The following is a 6149-nucleotide window of genomic DNA, read 5'->3' as shown; positions in this document are numbered from 1 at the left end:
TCTCTCTCTAAAAATATAACAGACTAATAATTGAGGATGCATATTTTTTACAATGCTACCGACTGACCAACTTATCTGTGAATACCAAGCCAAATTACAATTATGCGAACGAAAATAAAACGTTTCGATTAGTTGTTCAGAGATAAGTAAGTTGGTCAGACTATAAACTAAATCTAGAATCACACTGATGGCGGAGGCGGAGCGGTGCGGCGGGACGCGGAGGCGGTACCGGTTGTAATATTCGAGCTAACATGAAAGAGGGCCGCGCCACGCTTATTTCCCGCGCGGCGTTCTGTGTGGCCTCTTTTACGTTAGCTCGAATATTACAAATTACAAGCTTCAATGGGATGTTAACTTTTTCTTGTACCTTGTTGTCATGGTAACGTCCCCTAGACAACTCTTTAAAAGTACGAGTTTCTGTATGTTCTCTGTGGTTAAAATTTACAGAGCGTACATTTTTGACGTATTCAAGCCCATTATGGACTATCTCCTAAGCACATTAGTAGCATAATACGAGTATTATAACAGTTTTTTTTACAGTTTTTGGTCACTGCTGTCGCCTGGACTGCGGGATGAAATAACAAACAAGAAAAAAGTGATTGGAGGCACAATAAATCCAAACGAAGGTGAAAAGGAAACAGCGATTGCCATTGAAATATGTCAGTGATTTAGTTTTGCAGATTCATTTCACAAAAAAAAAATTCGTCATCAATAACGAGATACAAACTGTGACGTTCGTCGCTGCGCGTTTAAAACAGCCTACATTATGCTATATGTTTCAATGGGATGAAATCTATACAAAAAACCTTTCAGCCGCTCGCAAAGACCAGTCCAGTTACTTTTGCTCGACGGCTGAAATATTGAACATTTAGCTAATTGGCATTCGGGCCGCGCGGATATTTTCAAACCATTTTTCAGCCAAAGTGGATTAATGCTTGCCTATTCGTTCCCGGTAGGCTGAGAGCGAGAAGTTGAGAGAGTTCAGGGCCCAATTGCATAAGAAATTACAAGCTAATAGTACTCGTATACATACACTGGCAGTGTATACTTACGCCTTTGGTTTGTACGTTTTTAAACGAAAAAATAATAGTTGTGTTATACTATGAAACAATAGGCCATCCGCTAAGAAACAAACGGTTTTTGTAATAAGCTTATATTATATATAATTTTATACATATATTTAGTCACAAATGTAATCAAAAACAATGTATATCACACGGTGCAGCAGGGCTACTACGAAACTCGAAACTCGAAGTTCGTATCGTATCGCCCCTCTCGCTCTCGTATTAAATAGTATAAGTGTCAGAGGGACCGCACGACACGAACTTCGAGTTTCGTAGTAGCCCTGCTGGAATACGGTATTTGACAACTCCTGATTTTGCCATATCTTAATATTATTATGAAAATATAAATATACAGATAGTGTTTAGCGAAGAGAAAATTTAAATCGGTTTGAAAATTGGATTTATAGTGATTTTTTGGAAAATCTATATACCTGTCTCTTTCTCAAACGCTTTTCTCTATGCAGCAAGTATGGCGGTACTGGCGTGTGACGTCACATGCCAGTATGTCTTTCTCTGTCTAATCTTGAACTTCAAACCTTTATAACTTTGTTATTTGAAAAGGTAGCTTAAAAATTGTTTTTCTATTCGATAACAGGCATTGTGTAGTTTTAATATATAAAACATATACAAAATAGTCAAATACCGTATTACGAACATCGAATCGTTTTAAAGCCTTCAGTCTTTCGTTCATTATTTCTTAAGTCCTATTAAAGAGCTAGGAATACATTTCAAATGCTTGTAACATTTCAAACAGCAATAAATGTGAAGTTATTGACTGAAAATCAGCGCTGTAGTAGACACATGTAGGTACTTAGTACTGCAGCATGCTGTTGAGTCAAGTTCCTTTTCGACACCATAAAATGTTTTTTTTTCTGTAGGTAAATTGTATTATTTTAAGTTTGATGTCGAATAAAGCTATGTCTTTGTCTATAATGATAGTGCTCTCTCAGTATCCCTCTCTGCAGCATTGGCCCGATTCGCGGATTTATTCGTGACTCAGGAAAAAATAAGAGTATTGACTTTGATCTATGGCTCGTCAAACCACAGCGGTCATATTTCTCGAACGTTTATTATCAAAACCGGAAAATGCAAGTTAAACTCGTATTGAGAGGGCTTTTTTCTGGATATAGCGTAAATTTCCTATGTTACTTTGAATACTATAGACTTCTTATACCGGGTGTGGCCTGTAATATGAGCAAATAATTAACACATAGATCATACTCTTCAAACCTAACAACATTAGTTCAGCGAGTTTTAAAAATTAGTTTTTAATTTTTATTACACTTTTAAATTTATTCGAAGAAGCAATGTAAAGCAAAATGCTTGATGTTTGTAGCGTGACAGGCGACGTCAGTTGTGTTCTAGGATGGCGTACATTGATAGCAGTATTTAATTTGTATCAAAAAGGGCAAATTCAAAGACTCCATTATTTTTTAAAGTCGCTGAACTAATGTTGTTCAGTTTGAGGACGATCTATGTTTTAATTTTTTGCTCGTATTACAGGCCAAACCCGGTAGATTTTCCTGTAATCTATAGGTATAGAACTATTTTGTGTATTACCTATTTTGCGTTTGCCTGCGACACCGTCGGCGTACAAATCAACGCATGTAAAAAGAGCTCCTGGCAACATACCTGCGCAGTGAGCGAAATACGGACCAAATTGGCGGCGGAGCAGTGGGGGACGCGGGAGGGGGCGTAGGAGCGGGGAAACAATAATGTCCAACTCGGAATGTACGCGCAATAATGTACGACATGATAATCCGAAGCATTATTGCTTCCTATTATCATGCCGTACATTATCATGGTCGCGCATTATCAGGGCGTACAAAATATTGCGTGCGCTGTAATGTACGTAATGATAATGTACGACGTGATAATCTGAATCCAATCGATTCGAATCGAGCGAGCGCAGCGAGCGAGTTCGATAGTCGGAGCAGATCCGACCGGGCCGGATTAGGTTGTTAGGATTTTTATGTTATTTCAATCACGGAAATCGTAAGGCATGATAATCGGAAGACATAATGCTTCGGGTTATCACGTCGTACATTATTGGTTCCCTGCTAGTTCTGTACGGGGTGATAATGCACGGCATGATAATTCGTGAACATAAGCACGGATTATCAGGCCGTGCATTATTTAAGCGTGCATTAACAAGTCGTACATTAACTACACCCTAGAAGCGTGCGTGCGGCCGTCACGCCATTGGCTTGTTTGGCTTGTATCTATATCCACTAGCCACCCAGAGCTCTTTTTACGTGCGTTGACTTATGGAACTCATTTATTGCTATCCCGCGGGATCTTTTTAATTTACGGAATAAAAAATATCTTATATCCTTCCCCAAGACTTCAATTATCTGCATACAGAATTTCATCTAAATTTATTCAAAAGTTTAGAACAAGACATTACATTAAATTGAGTAAAGAGGTGACAAACAAACAGACAAACAAACTTTTGCATTTATAATAGGTAACAGTGAGACGGAAAGTGGCATTCAAAATTTTTTAGGCACGGTAGTTTTGGAGCTAGTGATTTTAATTTTGGGGGATTGCGAGAAAATGGTAGATTTTCGGCTTTTTTATTTATCATCAACAGCTGGAAGACGTCCATTGTTGAAACGAAGGCCAGAAGGACGCCGCGTGTTTCAAAGACGTTTCGAAATCAACCAAAATTCATCCCCTGTGTAACCTAGTCGTGGTGGCCGAGTGGTTTGACCTATGGCCTCTCTCTTCTTCGAAATTCATGTACGGAATTACATTTCAAATTTACCACGAGCTTTACGGTGAAGGAAAACATCGTGAGGAAACTTGCACAACAAACCTGCGAAGCAATTCAACGGTGCGTGTGAAGTTCCCAATCCGCACTGGGCCCGCGTGGGAACTACTGCCCAAGCCCTCTCATTCCGAGAGGAGGCCTGTCCCCTGCAGTGGGACGTATAAAGGCTGGGATGATGAGTGTAACTGGTGGTGGTGATAAGTAATTGAGTTTGTGTGATTTATGTGTTCTTATCGTATAGAATTGAAAGAGCTGCGAGAACACAGATTTGTTACTTAGACGTGTAGTTCTCGTAAGGTCGCGGGTGAGCAAAGTAATTTTATATAGTTCATTATATAATAAAAAGCTAAGTTATGAGGAAACCGAAGCGATACTGTCTTAAATTAGGCAAACTTTTACCATTAAGTGAACAGATACACTCACGCATGCACACACGCGCACACACACACACACACACATACACACACAAACACATAAATACCTGCGTTTGTTGGATCCTCTGCACGCTTATCTAATATTAAGATAACTGTACTTTTATAATTTTATACTTGGTTTATATCCAGTATACCTTGTGGAAGAGCGGGGTCCCCTGGCACAAGCATTGTTTTGCTTAAAAGGTGGCCCCAACCTTGTTCTATTGTACAATGTATTATTTAAACCAATAAACTTTTTCATTTTCATTTTCATTTTCATTATATAAGTATGGACCTCCGCAAAGTAACGCTGGCCGGATTCAATAAATTAACTTCTTTAAGCTTAACAACTGACAGCAATACGAACGAAATAAAAATAACAAACAAAGCAAGCTGCAAAATGTTTAACATACTACCTACATTCGTACCTGTAATTTGTGTACATTCAGCGCAACGTAGACAAAAGAATATTTTTATATGAAAATACCAGACTCAATTTTATTAATAACATAGTGGTGTTTCCTCGGCGTTTACCGAGCAATCCAACTTGAACCCTACTCGGGTGTTTATAAACTTGTTTTTTGTATATTTCGCTAGAGCCCTGGAGTATTTTGGACGGTCTTTATTGTACGATTTGCTTGTATGATACGTTTTGCTCAAGTGTTATCCGAGGTGTTATTAGATGTGGAGGCTCGCGGTGTGGTGAAGTCATTATTCTTTGTGAACAACCTAAGGATTGTTTTGCTGTAAAAGTGGAGAATTTGTGGAAGGTAATTGGAGATTGCGTTTATAGAAATGACAAGATTTGAAGAGTGAAAATATACGGTGTATTATCGCAATCAGTTTATCTTGTCATCTAGTCATTTTGCCTTAGAGCAGGGGTGGCCAGCCGGTCGATCGGGATCGACCAGTCGATCGCGACTATTAGTCCAGTCGATCGTGGCAAGGCAAAAAATATAAACACTGAACTATACTGTTTCATATAAGATTTCAAGAAGTATGTAATTGGTAGATCGCTCAGTGTTTCGTCAGTAAATAGTAAATAGTCTTGGGTCTAATCAAGTTGGCCACCCTGCCTAGGGTTAGTATTCCGATCTTATGCCTTGATTACACGTACCGAGTAAACGGGCGAGACAGTGCTCTCGGCCGAGTACTCGGTGCGTATAAACATAGCGAGCGAGCGAGCGCTCAACAAAAATCCTTACATCATTGTCTCGGCCGAGAAACATTTACTGTCTCGCCCGTTTGCTCGGTACGTGTGATCAAGGCATTAGCGACCGCGACCCGCGACGGCGACCAGACGACCACGCGACCATGGTTGCTCCCACCGGTCACGCGACGCAGTTGCGGCATTTCGTCACTACTTTGAAAAAATCTCGTATCTAAAATCAATATGTCAACAAAATTGAACCTTGATGTAATGTGTATAAACTTCACTCAGAAATTTATCTTTTTTGAGCTACCTACGAGTTTTTTTTTAAAGTAGTTACGATTTGTTTAGTGCTCCATATAAATTCATACTAAGCAGTAGGTCGCGCGACCCCGTCGCGGACGCGCGTCGCGGTTGCGCGTCGCGGTCGCGCGTCGCGGTCGCTAAGAACGGAATGCTACCTTTAGAGCCTACGCTCACTTCGAACTTTTTAAGCAGAGACGACGCGTTTTGGGGACGCGCGTTAACGGCACAGAAAATTCTGTAAAAGTGTTCTTTAAAAGTGTAATGTAAAATAAATACAATATAATACAATTACTCTTTATTGTACACCATAAATAGTAAGCAATACAGAAACAGATACACAGAGAGAAAAAATATAAGGTAAGCAAAAATAATTATATAAATAATAATAAAAATTAAAGAACTCACTCGGCCGTCTATTCTGCTAGGCCGGCAACCCCCTACTT

This window comes from Choristoneura fumiferana, chromosome 18, assembly GCF_025370935.1.
Source record: "Choristoneura fumiferana chromosome 18, NRCan_CFum_1, whole genome shotgun sequence".
NCBI lineage: Eukaryota > Metazoa > Arthropoda > Insecta > Lepidoptera > Tortricidae > Choristoneura > Choristoneura fumiferana.
Note: the sequence above shows the minus strand (reverse complement) of the source record.